Here is a 17,168-nt window from a genome sequence, read left to right as displayed (position 1 = left end):
AGGGCTAAATGAATCTGAAAGCCAAGTGGATTTAGGGAAACTGCTAAAAAACAAAAGGCCCAAATTGTTGCTAAAGCTCCCCTCACTGAGAGCTATGAGCAAATAATTATATATCAGGAGCTAAGGGCAGAGGTGAGGACAGAAGTTTTAACTACCTGTAAAACCTTTTATGTGAACTTCAGCCTGGACTTGCAGCACAGATGTGTGTGTGCACACACATTGGGTTGTTCAGTCTAGTGCTTCCTAATCTAGTTCTTAATCAGTGCCAGAATGTTTTTCTGCAGAGTTCTCTGCAGCTCTGCTTGCTGTCAGGAGCCCCCATCCTCCAGACCAAGTGCAGTGAGCACTTCTGAGCTGGTGTCTCATTCAGAATGGAGCAGCCAGTCCCATAAACTTTTGCTTAATCACCACAGAGGCCATGTTCAGAAATGTGGATGTAGCATTAAACACGTGGATGATTTTGTACAGTAAGGAAGCTGCTTCGTTCTGCACGCAGGTGGGGGTGTGGTGAGCAGTGATGTCCCATGTAATGTGCAGAAAAAGAGATAAGAGGTGCTAATGGTCACAACATTTCTATTAATCTCATTTATCACAGAGGTACAGGGGCTCTGCTCAGACACAGCGTTAATAGCAGGGATCTGCAATTCCTGGGTTTGAACACCATTTTTGTTTCCAGTTCCTATATTGTTGCAGTCCTGTTCCTCATCCCTTCATACAGAAAATCAAATAGGACATATCTAAACTTCTAAAGGTTTCCAGATGGTTCTTTTATTAGGTTATTGGGAGGCAATAACTTTCAAAGGGCAGAAGAGCTTTGCCTATCTGGTGAATTTAATCAGAACAGATGCAAGTGAAATTGCAGGGCTCGTATGAGGACAAACCGACATCAGCTGCATGTTGGGAAGCAGGAGGAGAACAGCACATCAGAACTGAACCAGGCTTCCCCTTCTGCAGGGACTCTGTGGGGCTTAGACACTAAATGAGGCCAAAAAACCGTGGCAGGGAAGCTGTGATATACATCTGACTGAAAGATGCTGCCAAGAGGTGTTTTGGCAGGCTGAAGAACATGGACATTGCGAAGAAATAAGGTGTAAGTTGAAAATAATAAATAAAGTATAAGTGGCTTATTTTTTTCATGTTACTTCTCTGCAGAGACATGTTTTCTTCTGAACGAACGCAAGAAGGCTGTAACACTTGTGCTCTATGTTACCTCCTTGGAAGTGTAAAGGAAGAGCCTGAGATTCTCCTGAATTTAGTAAGAGCAGCAAGGGTTCAACAGGAAGCACAGTGGCTCCAGGTTTGCTCCCAGGAAGTGCTTTCCAGCTGGTTTTGCTATATTCTCTTGGCAGAGGGTATTACTGAGATTACTGAGACCATCCTGCCTAAAAGTCCTGCCTGATCCTGTTTATAACTCAAAATGCAAAGGGAATGCCAACAAGTCTGCTTGTTGTAGTGCTTTAAAAGTCTGGTGGTATCAGTGGGTGCAGATGCTGAATGCTGCTTGTGTGACAATCTTAAGGTCAGGGACTGTGGAAGGAAACATTAGGCAACATGTCTGGGTTAGCTCCTGCGTGACATGTGGAACAAGTGACTGTATCTTTTAATTGTACTTTCAAGTCTGTTGCCTTAGACAAAGAAGAAAGTTCTGGAGAAGGGAAGGAAAGCCAAACTAAATGCATTTCTACACAAAGCAGAAAGAACTTTTGTGCCGGGGATTCATGTGATATCAGAGCAGTGTAACTAAAATGGTTGTGATGTTTCCACTTCACACAATGTCTGCACCTTGGTTGTGTCAGATGCCAGACCCTAGTAATTCCCAGCTCAGGTGGGTTAGAGAAATAGTGCAATGGATTTAGTTGGTTTCTGTTTGTTTTTCTCTTTCACAGCTTTTTACACTGGCCTCTGTGTTTCAGACCGTGGGATAGGAAGAGTTTACTAGTTTGTCAGCTGTTTTCTTAACCATAGCTTAAGCCAGCTAACTGTAGAGCTCAGTTAGCGCAGCCATATCATGTACCTTGTGTGCATCACTGGGATTCCTTCTTGCTTTGTCTTCCTGGTGGTCGTGTCTTATTGCTCTTAAATTTCACTGTTCTCAAAACCAAGTGGATGATGACTGAACTGCCACTTGGACAAGCAAAAAAACCTATTGCTTAAAGAGATCTCTTTTTTCCTAAGGTACCTCCAGACCTGTTTGCGTCTTCTGTTGACCATTTAGTGAAGGAATCTAGATAAACAATTACGATATAAGCAATTTGCACACTCCCAACTCAATTTCTTTGTCCAAAACTCATTGTTTTTCTGTCTCAAAATCCTATTTTTGAGCTTATAAACAGTGTGCATTAAGTAGCCTTTCCATGTGGCAAATTTCTGAGGCCACTAGAAAGCCAAGAAGGACAGAAACAGCTGCATTCAGTAACTCAAAACCTCTTAATTCTGAATAAATGAGGTGGGGTTTAAAAAGACTGAAGTTTTTTTGTTTAGGAAAAAGGTTTAAAAATTAGGAGTCTTAGGTTGAAAAAAAGGTTAGCCAAAACTCACTGAAGCTGAAATTAAGCAGTTTCTACCATGTTGGCCAGCTGAAGTGGATTGGTTTAGAATTGGGGTGTGGTGGCATGGGGAATGGAAACGATCTAAACATGGTTTCTCTCTGAGCAGTGGAAGTATAGGGTATAACGTAGAAAACCAAGGGTGTAGACCTTAAATTCCTGTTGTACCTAATACCATTTTCAGAATTTAGCTCCAAATGCAGAGATTTACAGCCTGAAAAGCACCACAGCCCTGGTAAAACAGGAGTGACAGCATGGCATTCTGTGGTGCTTGCGGCTCCTGGCTGCAGCTGCATCTGCACTCTGAAATAGTGTGGTGGTCCACAGAGGGGGACCCTCCTTCCAGAAAGTCCAGGAGGGACACTGCAAGTCTCCTGTCTTCAACTGAGGTAGTGTGTTCAAGAGATGTGACAAGAGCTGTGTCTTAGTTTCTGCAAGCAATAAATCACTGCTGAGCTGCTCATCTGAACTTGTACCAGCTCTGTGCTTTCCTGAGATGCTGCACGTCCAACCTGCTGTCCACAAGCTCATGAGATCTCCTCCTGATGCAGGCAGGTACTGCTGACACCATGTGTGCTGGTTTCCTATTTTCCTTAATTAACCTGCTTTTCACTTTTGTAGCTTCGCTACCAAAGTACTCACCAAATATCACAAACCCCCAGCTTGGTCAGCTGCACTTCAGGTTTGAGCCCATGTTTTCTATTTAAAATGCTTAATTGGTTGCCTGAAGGAATGGAATATTATTCTCATTTCTGAGGGCTGAAACAGCTTAAGCAGAGGCTTGAATTACTGTTGAACACTGTAACATGCTTTTTCTGAAGAGTTTGTGTCGTCTTATAATTTATATTAGTTTCCTGGGGTATGCAGAATCTTTCTGTGACTATTCAGTAGCCATAATAATATGTGAAGAAATGCAACTAAAATTCTGCAGCTTCTTTTGGTATAAACGTGTTTCCATTTCTGAAATGTTTATGCAGCTCTAGCACATTTATTTGCAAGATCCATTCTGCTTCAGTAGTACCTAGGGCACTGTAGCTTCGCTGGACTTGACTCTAGGTGCTTGTGTAATACAAAGATAAAACCAAATTAAGCCCTAAGTTCAGTAATTGAATTTTAGTAGCCAAAATTTATGAAGGAAACAAATTTCAGTTACACCTGTGTATTTGTAGAAGATGAATTTTCAGTTGTTAAATATGTGTTCATAGACGAGCGTGTGCACTCAACCAGGGTGAGAGAGAATCAATATCACCCCTGAGCAGCAGCTCAGATTTCAGATATTCACAGCTTGTAAAGTCGAACTTGTGAAGTTTAATTGACCAGGAGTAATTTGAGGACACAGTGATCTGTATGTGCTTCATAGGCAGAATGCAACAGGGTTATTCACTGGAAATTTCTTATTCCACTTTAGAAATTATGGGACACTTGCAATGGGGCTGTACATTTGCTGAAATCTTTAATTAGCTTATGAACACTGTGTGATCCTCAACCAGAAACAGAACAGCAATTAGGAATTTGTTTTCATGTAATTCCCTCCCACCATTGCTTTTCCAAGTAGTTCTTAAAATGTCTGACCTGGATATCAATAAGCACATACCTTCTGCTGCAGCTACATGGAGGTTTAGCTGTAAAGGAGAAGGGATCCATGATCCCTTTTGCTTCTGTGACTTTCAAGTTCAGAGCAGAATTACCCTGTGATTCTCGCCTCTGCTCCTCTGCTCAGACCAGTGGACAAAATGCCCATTTTTCTTCCTCGACTGCCAGTGAATATCTACTATAGTTTTTTCCTGTAGAGCCTTTGGCAGAGCTGAGAGTTTGGCTTATCCAGTTTCAGTGTCTTTTTTTGTAGCCTATGGCAAAGCCTTGCTCCTCTGTGTGCTTGTTTAATATTATGTGTCTCTGGAATTGCCAGGCAGGAATCTGGACCTAGTGGGAATGTGCTTCTAGGGAAATGGGACGATCTTCAACTCCACAAATATTGTGAGGATTTGACTTGAAAATATGAAAGGTCAGCTAAGCAAGTGTTGAGAGAGAGTAAGGCATAATTGAAGTGAACAGAAGTTAGAAAATAAGTGGCATTTTGGTTCAGGTTATAAACTTAAACCTTGGCTTTAATTTAAAATTGCATATTGTTTATGGCCATTACTGCTGGTTGAAATAAAGTCATTTGGAGGAGACTGTCACGACATAGAGATCCCATACAAATTACTTTTGGTGTGAGAAATGGAATCCATCCTTTTCTCTTGGTGTCTGGATTTACCACTTCCTTAAACCCGTTACATTAATCTCCAGTCAGGGTTCCTTCACTAGCCAGCACACCAGGTTACCTCTGTCTAGGTTTGCTAAGGCAGGTGGGTTGGAGAGGCCATATAGTCACAGAGCTGTCATATTTGTAAATTTGGCATCCTAAATTAGACAACGTCTTCGCTCTTAAGCTACCAATATCAGGAAACTGGTGAGATGGACATCCTGTAGGCATCTGTAAATTAGCTAGTAAGCCCAAAGTACAAAAAAGCAAGAAATGGAGTCAATTCTGACAGGTCTTCACCTCATGTTCAGGTGTATGTACAGTTAATATATAAATACATACTGTATTTATATGCAGAGAACAGATATGGAGTGAAATTAGACACTGTTTGAAGAAATGTCATCGCCTGACTCCAACATTTAGATTTTCCAGAAGGCACCAGTGGCAGAGATCTTTCCTTTTAGAAGATGAAAACTAAAACGGAGCACATAGCAGTTTGCTTCTGCAGGCCTTCCTTAGTGCTAAATCTTCATCTTTAGGATTCAAGTAGGTAACGACCCATCAAAACTGTGAACTCAGGAGTCTAATTAGGAGACACAGTTAGGATACATGGGCTCTCCTGCCAAGGAGCTGGAATCCCTGCCACAGTGTCCAGCTTATACTTGAATCTGATGAATGTTAATAATTTCTTACTATTAGAAATCTTCATTGTTCCATTTCAGAGGTGGTGTCAGAGGGCTGTGGAGTGTGGGCTGGGAGTGCTGGGAACAGCTGCCTGCTCTTGACAGCCAGCCTGACCCTCAAGCTGGCTCACTGTTAGTGCCTGCTCACCACCCTTCTCAAACAGTCCCCTCTTAGCACTTTAGTCTACATCATCTCTCCGTAAGGCACCTTTTTATGTCAGCTTTTCTAGAGGTGCATGCCAAGTGACTGCTGCAAAAATATAAGGAATCTTCTGTGCTTTGCCCTGTTTTAAAGCCCCTTTGTCACTTAACTGTACATCCTCCCTTCCAGTATTTAAGCAATACAGTGTGATGGCTTTTTTTGCTTTAATCCAACTTGTTTGAAGGGTCAGCAGAGTTTGTTCCCTGATGAAATTCTAATGCAGGTTTTACAGCTTAAGTTCCTTGGTGTAGACCCCCCTGAGAAGCTATCGTCTCCATTCCAGGTCTGCATCAAATACTTTTGTACAGCTTACCAGGGAACACTTTTTCCCATCCATTCCTTTTTCTTCTGGAGTGGAAGAAGTTGTCTTCCTTGACACTGGCTTGGCATCCCAGCAACCATCCTACTCCCTGGTCAGAGTGGAAGAGCAGCTGTGGTCTGGTATCACTTCAGTCTGCTCTAGAGTTCAGTGGCCACAAACAAACTGTCACTACACAGATATCCTTCTTTTTGCCCTTGTTGTGGAGAAATGCTGAATGATAATGATGCTCAGTGGTGGCAACAACATTCAAACATGTGTTTCATTGTACTCCAGTACCTTAGTTTCCATGGCTACCACAGAAACTGCAGGTTTGCTATACAGATTGGTAAGAGAGATTTAGAACACCAGCCCATATGCTACAGTCTCCTGAACCTCATTCTCCTCTCCTGGGCTCAGACATGCTTCTCTCTTTCAGGGATGCTGGCCTCCATTGAGTACAGCCACTGCCAGGCTGCTTCTGGTCAGGCTCAGAGCACACACCACATTGTCCCCTTGTGCTGCTCTTGGCTGTCAAGTTTAAAAACTTAAAAAGCAGGGAAGATGGCCTGTATTTTGATGTACAGTCAAAAGTGCCTGGGGGGAAGTTTCCTCTCTAGTGCTTGGTTGTTCTGCCACTCTCGAGTATAAAGCAACTGAGTAAAGGTGTATTTTAGCATGTGATCTTGGAGCTTTTTGCAGAAAGGCTGCTGGTGGAACATAAACCCAGTCAGAATAAGTAAAGAGAAGTCCATCCAGGCCAGTATCTGTTGTGACTGGAGACTGTCAGCATTGTCCATAGAGAGGATTACAGGAATGCAGAAGCATCAGAAATAGTCTCCCTGTGTCCAAGTAGTTGCAGTCCTGCTTTCCTGAGTGAAAGATGGTATCTGTGTGTTTATTTGCTTAGCATTTTTTCTATTCATTTGCCTAGTTGTGTTTGAACTCATATCCAGCTTGGCCGCTGCAACAGCCCAGTGCACAGCTTAACTATGCACTGCATGAATAAATCCCCTTCAGCTGTATCTTTCTATGCATTAGCAGTCCTAGTTCATTTAGCCATTCTGTAACTGTGATTATTGCCCATCTTCATGTTGTTTCCACTTCTAATAAATCCTTTCTGAGATGGAGAGGGACCAGAACAGCTCATGGTTGTCAAGATGCAGATACATTGTGCATTTTCCTGTTCCTTTCCTAGTAAATACCAGTATTTGGATTGTTCCTGGGCATAGAGCTGGCACTATCTGTCACAATACCAAGGTTTCTTTCTTCACTGCTAGTTACAAAGGCAAAACGCATCTCTGTGTGTGCTGACACAGCTCTCTGTTTTGAGGACTCTGCTGAACTCCTTCCTTAGGACCAACTTATCCCCTGGCATGCCTTGTTCAGTGGTATTGAGAATACAGCTGCTTTTGGAGACCACACCAGCCTTTGGACTGTTGATGCAGAAGTTGTAATTCACACTCACTTTGAGGTTCCTTTCCATGAGGTGACTTGTATCAGTACGATCTTTCCTGAAGGCCTTGTCTTTCACCATCTCCCTGAGGAAAGGACTCTGGGCTCCTCTTCTATAGCAGGAATGAGTTAACTGCCTGTCAAGGTATGTTTCAAGTGGGCATTTCTGCACTCTGGCTACTTTGGTGGTCCTCCAGCTCTGCCATCCCACACTACTTTGCCTTCTTTACTATTGCATGTCTTCTGCACAGAATCCTAATCCAAAAGTGAGGATGGGAGATGCTCAAACCAGAAGTGCCACCCTCTACCCTGATTTAGCCCAGTTTAAATTTTAGGTAGTTATTGATCATCATTTATTTGAAGTGAAAGACATACTGAAGGAGGCAGTTCTGGTGCTCTGACAAAACTGTCCTGTTGTAGCTAACCATTAAAAATTGCACAGAGCAGTAATTACAGAAGTTTACTTGTTTTGTTACAGCTTCTGAGGTAACGTGGTCACAAAGCACACTCAGACAACATACCCTGAACTCACCAAGTTCCTCACAGGGTGTGCATTATGCCTGGCACATTCAACCACCAAGAAGTGTGTTTATCTGGTGATAATCAAGTCAATAGAGTGTGTTATTACACTTGAGTGTGTTATTGCAGTTATTAAATAGCTTTCCCAAGGTTTATAAAATAGCTATTTTTCAATAACATCATACCACCATGAAAGAGAGTTTGTGAGGGTTTTTAAAGGTCTGTTAGCAGCATACCAATTTAGTTAAGCATTGTAATTGAACTCAAAAACTCATGAATAAAACATGAGGTAGATTAAGCAAGATGAATGAAGTGTTGAGAGAAGATCCAAAATGTGTTTTGGCTAATGCTTATAGCATTAAATCTCTAGAACCACCTTCTTCACATGCGACTTACTGAAACTGCTTCATCCTTTCAAATACCTACACTGCTGGGGAAAAGTTTCCTCTACATTTTCATCTTTTACCAACTTGAAGGGGGAGTGACTGTGTAGGATGGCTTCTCAGAGACATAAATCTAGCATCTAAAGAAATATAACTCTGCCCTGTAAACACAGCATGTGTTTAAGATGGTTGAAGATTTTGTTGCCAGATTAGAATAAATTACATTAGGGATGCAGGAATTTCAACGTTTTCTTCTTTTTATGGTAGATCTAAGTGTGTCTTTGCACTATTTAATATTTAAACATTTCTTTTAAGAGAAATTTTAATTCTGACTTGGATCATTTGGATTATCCTGTAAGCAATATAATTTCAGTTTTAGTTGTCTAGAATATTTTCTTTTGGCCCTTACGATATTGTTATTTGTGTTCTTAATGTTGTATATTCTGACTAAATCTGTTGAAAGGGAACGATACCATGGACTATTTCTGGCAGTTTGACAATATATAATATCAACCTTGCTGAGAAGCAAGGATATCTGTTCTCTGTTTCCCAAGCTTAAGATCATCACCAGATTTACTCACTAGGCATCACTGCTCCCTCCCCTAATAATGCATTCTGTGAATTTGCCCTCCAAGTTTAATGGAGGACAGTGCTAGCAATCTGGAAAATTTGGCAACATTACTCATTGTAAAAAGCCTATTTACATATATTAACTATGCCTTGCTTAAGTCTAATACTAGATATCCCTGAACATCCTGGCAGCACTGAACCTCTCAGGTACCAGCACAGCACTCAGCATGCCTTTGCTTTTGGCTAGGTTAATTTATGCGGCTGAGCCAGCTAATAATCACCATGAAGAAAACAGATCCAGATGTTTACTGTAAAGCACTGAGCTCCTTGGACAGGGACATTTACCATCACTGCAGACAATAATCAAGCATTGAGGCAGGCAAAAGACCCATCTACTGTAATGATCTGTCTCTGGCCTGCCCCAAATGTCAGGTGAATAACATGGAGACAGGGCAAGCTTACAGTGATTGTGCTTCAAATACTTTCCCAGTCTTTGGTCATGTGAAGCATAAATATTTTCTAAAGCAGTGATTGTGCCTGCTTTGAAGAGCCTTGACTGAGTTTTCTTCCATTAATCTGTCCAGTAAGTTTTGAATCCCTACAAACACTTGCATGTATAACCTCCTGTGGCAAGGAGGTCTAATGATGTAGCAAGGATCTTCCAGATCATCCTGGTTGTCTGCCTGAAGTGTTAGTTCTAGGAAGTGGATTACATGGTAGGCGGTGTAGGGCAACTCTTACTGAACTCTTTGAGCTGTTTTCAGAGGCATGTAAAGGAGGTGTCCAGACAGCAACAGTTGAAAGCAGGAGTAACTTACGTTCAGTGGGCAAACTGTGGCTGGGAAGCAAATTCCAAAGGTTTGGATGAGCTCTGGGCTTCTCACTATAATGTCTCTCTTCCATGTGTTTGCAGCTTACTCTAACAATTAGTGCACTTGTGTTACTGTTTGAAACAACTCAGCCTCCTTTGAATACCAATGTGAATGTTCAGGTAGTGCTTTACAGAGTACAGTACACAAGAAAATTCAGAGCTGTTTTAAAGTCCAGGTGTGCTTCCATTTGTTGTGCCATGGGACTGACCTACTGCTCTATGCAAAATCCTGTCTGGACATTCATAGTTTCCCCAGCAGTTGTCACTCTTCACAGCAACTCCTACCTGCTCTGCTCTTGCATGTTGATCTCTGTTATAATTTGTCAATGTTACACCTGCCCCATTCTGTACTCTGATTAAATTAGAATCCCATTAACCAGTTGGCTGTCAGACAAAGGAAATGTCTGGTCTTATTTTACATAGAAGACATGCCCTCTGCTCTGCTGCACGTTTGAAAATTTCTGAGGAGTGATAAGACCTCAGTTTTGATGGGATTCCTACATTTCTCCAAGGATTTGTTGGGAACGCAGCAGCTTGATAGTTGAATATTAGATTACTAAATTGCTCAGTGCAGGGCAGATGTATTGTCTATGACATAGAAAGTACTTCCTAAACAGCTGTCCCCTCCCTTGCATTCCTTAAGAGCAATCCTGACATGGCAGCAGGCAGAAGCCACCCTCCTACGATGCAACAGCAGCAGAAGGACCTGAAGAAAGCCACCCTTTCAATCCACTGGAACAATCCTGCTAATGGGAGCTGTGCTCTAGTGCAGGATAAATGACAAACCAAGTTGGGCAGGCCTGAGAAGTACTGACAACACCTGAATTTCTTATGCTCTGTGGTTTTTGTTGAAAGAACAGGGTATCAGTAAAGCATTTCTCTCAAGGTCTATGTGCTGAATATTCCCTTTGGTGTTTCTAATAAAGCCCAGGGGCCTTGCCACAGTGTTCAAGGGATTCCTTACCCATATCTGTATATCTGGTCATGTTCCTACAGGGATTAGAAGTTCTTACTCGTCAAATGATATTTTAAATGCAACATAATTTGCTGTTTCATGTTGAGGATATTTGGCAAATCGACAAAATCTCTGCTTAGTTGCTATTGTGTTAATATTTGCTATTTTCCTTTAAAAGGTAGCCTGTCTGCTGCAATCTTCCCCTGAAATCAGGTTGTTTAACAGCTTAAAGTCTTTAAAACAGCATGTGCCTGTTTTGTTCTCTTGAACCATTTTTTTTTCTACTAAGCAGTAATAGAATAAAACTAAAATACAAGATTTGGGGCTTTTAATGTTCACTCCTTAACTGTGCATCCTTCTGGTTGGGCTCAGCTAATCTCTGGATTCCAGCATCAAATATTATGGCATTTATCTGTAAAACTCATTTGTCCTACGCAAAACTCTCACTTGAGAAAATCCCCAAACCAGAAACTTTTCATACTAGGTTCATTTATTTTCTGCTATCAAAGGAGGAAAAAAACCCCGTAGCTTCAGACTTGTAAGCAACTGCAACCTTTTCTGTAGACCTTGTTTATCTGGTCTTAGCTGTATTGCGTATTGTACTGTATAGGAACAGAAGGAAATCAGAAGGTGCTTGCAATGCTTATAAATGTCAGTCAGCCCGCTCCAGATCAAAAATTAATTGTGCACCCATCATGAGAAAGTGAGCAGGTTGGAGCACTCCTAATGTTGTGCTCTGTCAGGTTATTAGGTTTTCACCTCAGGAAATTCAGCTTCAAATACCACGTAACCTGCCCTAACTGGTCACTCTGGAACATGTATGCAATATACAGAAAAAGTTAATAAAATTACATCAGGCACCCCCCACTGACAGCTATTTAATTACCAGTCATTTGCTGCTCACACAGAGGAACAGTGTGTTGTTCTCTTGGGTGCTTCATTAGTACCATCCAATTTTGGCTATGTCAAAGTTTATTTTGTGGTCAGTCCTTTAAAAACAGAAAAAAATCAAATATAATAAAAATATAACCTGCAGTGTTATAACTGTCAGGGTAGCAAATATTGCTCTGCTGAAATGAGACCTTCCAGCCCAGTTTTCACATGCTGTGGTTTTCTTTTGTTGTTTCAAACTACTGTGAGAATAAGAAGGAAATTTAAGAAGAAAAGATAAATCTCAGGTTGTATTGTTCTTCCACAGTGCTATGCCCAGGGCTTTCTGCTGCTCTGTCACACAGACCTGCAGGGGATTCCAGGCATGCTCAAAGGATTAATCCGTCTCCCCTCATCCACAGCACAGCTCACCAATTTATTTGGTCCTTCAGTCAACCCAAAGGTTAGTGAGCACTGATGAGCACTACAGAAATGCAGTGTTTGCAGCTGATTGAAGATGGAAGAGCTGTGATGTTGCGTGTCCTTCTCTTCCCTTAATTTAGGGCTCCATTCGGGCCAGTGGTGTTTAAATATCCAGATCCCATCCTGTGTTCAGAAGGAAGGAGATTAAAGTGAGGACTCCTTAAATAAATCTCATCAGAGCTCTTAGCAGATTCTTGGGCCTCTTCTGCTATCACAGTTTCTGGTTTTCCTTGCTCAGCGTGATAATCACAACAGCTCCTGGATTTATACACAGGAAGAGGATTAACACACACATACACACAACACTGTCCTTCAGAAGATGCAATTTATGTTTATCTTCCTCCTGCTGCTAGTCCCATCTATTGATTTCCAGCTGCTGCCTTTTTATCTAAGCCTTGCTGCAGAGGGAGATTTAGGCAAATACAAAGTCCACCCCTGTTCCTTAGGAATGGCCCAAGCTTCTTTAAATCTCTTTCAGAAACAGGACTGCAGCTCTGTGCTGGAGCCAGGATCATCTCACCATTCATTCTACCTGGTCAGCCTTGTTTTTCATGTTATGGTCACTTCACAAAGATGGCAGCCCTAAGCAACTGGGCACTTCATCTCTAGGGATGGATCTGTTCTGAGCTGCCTGCTCAGACTAAACTTTGCTGGGAAGGAGTTGGGTGGACAGTAATGAACTTGCTTTTCCAGGCCATTCCCATGTGCTACTGCAATACCTGCTAAGCACTGTGAGCTCCAGACTTTTCTCTGTGTTTTATTGAATAGTTGACCATTTTTGTTGCATCAAGTTGTTTACTGGGTAGTTGCAGTGTGTAGTCAGCCAGTCCAGGTCACCAGTGGCTTCAGTTGGGTTTATTGACTCTTTTATCTTGCCATATTTCTAGCCAAGCCCTGTGACTAATCATGGCATTTTGTGGTGGTCAAAGCACAGTGAGCTCAGGCTTTGTGCTATATGCAGGGGCTCTGCTGTCAGTGACTGGTTTAGGATTTTCTTTCCAGAGGCTCTACAACAAGTTTCAGTGCTCTCCTGAAAGCTGCAGTCATCCAAGCTATAGAATGCTCAGGTTAGTATTTCTTCCTGTGAGCTACTCCAGCACACAGAAAATGTCCTTTGGAAAACAATCATGCTTGGAATCACTGCTGTTCCATAGGGCTGTTGCTGTGCACAAGCAGTAACATTTGTGTCTCGTTGAGCTACTTCACAGTTCAGAAGTGTACAGAACAGACAATGCTGTAGCACTGTTGGATCTATGCTTTTCTGTTGCTCCTTTTCACTCAAGATCGCTTAGCAGAAGTGATCCTTTGGCTGGCTTATTCCCTCAGCTAGTTTAGAATCTGGACATGCCCGATGCTAAGTATTCACTTTAGGTTTTTTAATTCTGTTTGGTGAGGTTTCTGGCCCCAGCGCTGATACGCATATATAACTGTAATTAAGTGGGGATCATGAGGTAAATTTATTTGTATAATCCAGAGGAAAGTTATTAAGAAGCATTTTTATACCCTGCTTTTTTACATTAAGAACATGGACTTACTGAAGCAAAGTGTCTGTGGGAACATATTGATTTTTCACGAATAATTTGTTGGATGTCATTCTGATTAAACCTGGAGAAGTGGATCAACCCCTGAGAAAAGAGCTCTGGTATTTCAGGTAAAAGTCTTGGGTTCAATTTCCTCTTAAAGATCAGCAGACCAGGCCCTGGAATACAGATTCTTTGTACACAAAAAAGGTTCTAAGCATATTGTGACTGCCGGGAAGACACCAGCCTTTTATGATCTCATTTTGCATAAACTGGTTTGGAAGAACTTGTGCTATTCCTAACATAGGTTGGGACAAAGATGTTCTCAAGTCTCAAATATTTGTGCTGAGAGAAGCATTTTCCTGTCCTGGTGTCATGTAGACTTTACAGTGGATAAATGTAAAGATATTGCAATGGTTTTGCAAACTCTAAAATACAAACCCTTATCTTTCTTATTTCATACTTTCACAACCCAAACCTCAGCTTTTAAAGAAAAGCTTTGCTTGTTACTGCAATAGCAGCAACTAAATCTTGTAATATGGCCTGAAAATCATCCATACAAAGCTCCAAGAACCAGGTTGACAAGTTCATTGCACCTTTTATGCTCAAATGTACCACTTCTTTAAAAAGATTTTTTTCATACTGCCATATTTTATTGCCCAGATAGTCAGATCTACTTTCAAAAATCAGTGGTTTTGAACTTCACTTTATCAGTATAAATTCATTACCTGAATTAATCTGGGTCTGTAGCAAATAAGGAAGGTGCATCCAGTATTATGTTCCTGGAAGTATTTCCAGTCTTACTTTGGCAAAATACTGGTTTTAATGGTGTAAAATCTTGTTTTAATCTTCTTGCAATTGAGATGGGAAGAACAGATTACATAATACTGATGTTATATCTACTAACATGCGAGCACTACTTTAAGCGTATCTATACCTGATGTTATTACTGACATGTATATGCTAAAGGAATAGAATATGTATACCTTACAGATGTAATTAGGCATCTACCCTTTCTCCCCTCCCCCACGATCTTTCATGATGAAAGTAAATTCTAATTTTCTTTTCTGCCTCTTTTCCCAAATTCAACCTGGCAGGCAGAGATTCACCACATGAAACAATGCCAAGTGTTTTCTCTGGGGATTCCTTTGCCTTGGCTGCTGACTTGCAATTGGGGTTTTTTTTATCCCTAGTTTAAGGTCTGATTGAAAAAAGGCATTCATTTGTAGTTTGCTAAATTTAAGTAGAAAAAATGCGAAGTGGGGGAGGGAAAGCACTATCCAAATCAAGCTATAGAATTTCACTGATTTAAGAAATTGCAGCATCTCTTTGAGATACCTGCACTCATATAGTTCTTATGGAGGCAACAACTGCTTCAGTCAAGGCAGCTGTCAGGTTTAGTGAAGCTGAGGAGTATATTACCCTCCCTACTCAGTGGCATTCTAGTAACTTCAGAGCTCTGCCACAGATCATGTATAAATGGTACCTTGTTAAAGTGTTACCTGCATATCTAGAGATATTAGAATCTCTCAGTGCCTAAAAGTTTACAGCAGCCAATTCAATTACTTGCATAAAACTTAGCACAAAGATGTTGGTGCAGCTGCTAATATATTGAGTTTGAAACTATGAAACACTCAAATGTAGTTATGCTCTGCATCCTAGTTACTCTTCTTCCATCCAATTAAGCAACTATAGAGACAAAAATCTTTATAGTATCATAGAATCATAGAATAGTTAGGGTTGGAAAGGACCTTAAGATCATCAAGTTCCAACCCCCCTGCCATGGACAGGGACACCTCACACTAAACCATGTCACCCAAGGCTTCATCCAACCTGGCCTTGAACACTGCCAGGGATGGAGCATTCACAACCTCCCTGGGCAACCCATTCCAGTACCTCACCACCCTCACAGTAAAGAATTTCTTCCTTCTATTTGAGCTTTTTAATCAGGTAGGTCATGAAATTAGCCACAGTGATGTAATCTTGACTGTGAAGGGGAACAAACACTTGTGCTTTCCAGATGTCCATCTATTTGATGACTGTGGCAAAGCCTCCAAAGATGGACAGGATGATGTTCACCAAGCCTTTTTGTATGGGAAATACAGCATCCCAGAAGGACCTTTCCTATGCAAGCACAGGCCAGTGAACTCTAGCAGCAGTCCAAATTGCCATCTTCTAGGGTAGTTGTGAATATTAAATCACACTCTAAAATGATGATATGAAAGTTGCCCCACCTTACCAAGTAAATGAGATTTTCCTCTATGTTCAATATCTTTGGGTGAAATTGATTTGTAAGAGTGTTTTGTTTTTGTTAGCACCAAACAACACAGAAGAAATCAACTCAAGAAAAGTCAACACAGGTCAGTGAGCAAACTGAATTGTCATCTGTCTGCCTGAAACAGAATTGATGGCTACGTCTTAATCACCAGTGAGCCTGGGGAATCAGAAAACCCCTTCTCAGCCCATCTTTTCTGCTGCATAGGCTAAGGGACTTCCTGGGTGCTGGCATGAAGCATGCTCATGGCAAAGGGCTCCTCAGGAACAGCCACTGCTCCTTGGCTTGTCCAATCTTGTAAAACCACTTTGCACAGTGAAAGGAAATCATTTGTATTTTCACATTTATGTTCTCTAACAGACATCAAAAGTGATTTCCTGAGATTAGTGCAGTATAAAATTTTAACTGGCTTTGTATAGCCTTGTTCTTTTTAGACAGGAAGGGTTTTTTTCCTCCTCTATACTACAATGTGCTTTGGCAATAGCAGTCATTCTTTTATCAGCGGCAGCTTGGGATGGGCATAATATTTATAAATGATGCCATGAACAAGTTATGCAAATCACCCAAATGAGAACCAGTAAGCTTTTATATCCTGCCAAACAATCGTGTATTGTAGAAATGCCACATTTTACAGTCAATTTGAGAAATGTTTTAGAGACTTTAAAACATTAGTGCCCTATTTTTCATATTGCTCAACATATACAACAGCATTCATTAGTACCATGAGTCCAACAATAGAACCTTTGGAATACGAAGGAAAAAATAACCATAATAGATTTTTAGAAACCTAAGTGACTTTGAAGAGCTTCTTGGAACTTCATAATACTGTCAATTTTTTTAAAGATCTTGTCTAAAATTGAAAACCTGTATGACTGCGAAGAGGCAATCTGTGCCTTTCTGCTAGTATAAAAATACCATTTCTTAGTGCATGTAAATGAGCCATTATAAAATAAATCAGCAGAAAGTAATGGATTCTCTTAACATATTAAGCTCTCCAAAGGGCTCATCTACACTGCAGAATTTACTAGTGTCTGAACTGAGCTGAGGATTGGTGTCTGCAGGGCTACATTCACTGTGATTTTTAACGTTGTTCCACATCCCTTTCCGTGCTGTCCTGAAGAGCATCAGTTTTAGGAAGCTCTGGCTCTCCAAAGTAGGGGTCCTGGGAGCTGTGTATCCAACGGAGATTTGCAAGACCTCTGCCTTTCCTAACTCACTAAGGAGCTACTAGTGTAAGGCCAGCAGAGCTAATTCAGCTTGTCAGCTTCTGCACTGTCACTAATTCATTGTTGA

The sequence above is a fragment of the Melopsittacus undulatus genome, chromosome 9 (genome assembly GCF_012275295.1).
Source record: "Melopsittacus undulatus isolate bMelUnd1 chromosome 9, bMelUnd1.mat.Z, whole genome shotgun sequence".
Taxonomy (NCBI): Eukaryota; Metazoa; Chordata; class Aves; order Psittaciformes; family Psittaculidae; genus Melopsittacus; species Melopsittacus undulatus.
The sequence above is the reverse complement of the archived record's forward strand: the minus strand, read 5'-3'. Positions refer to the sequence as shown.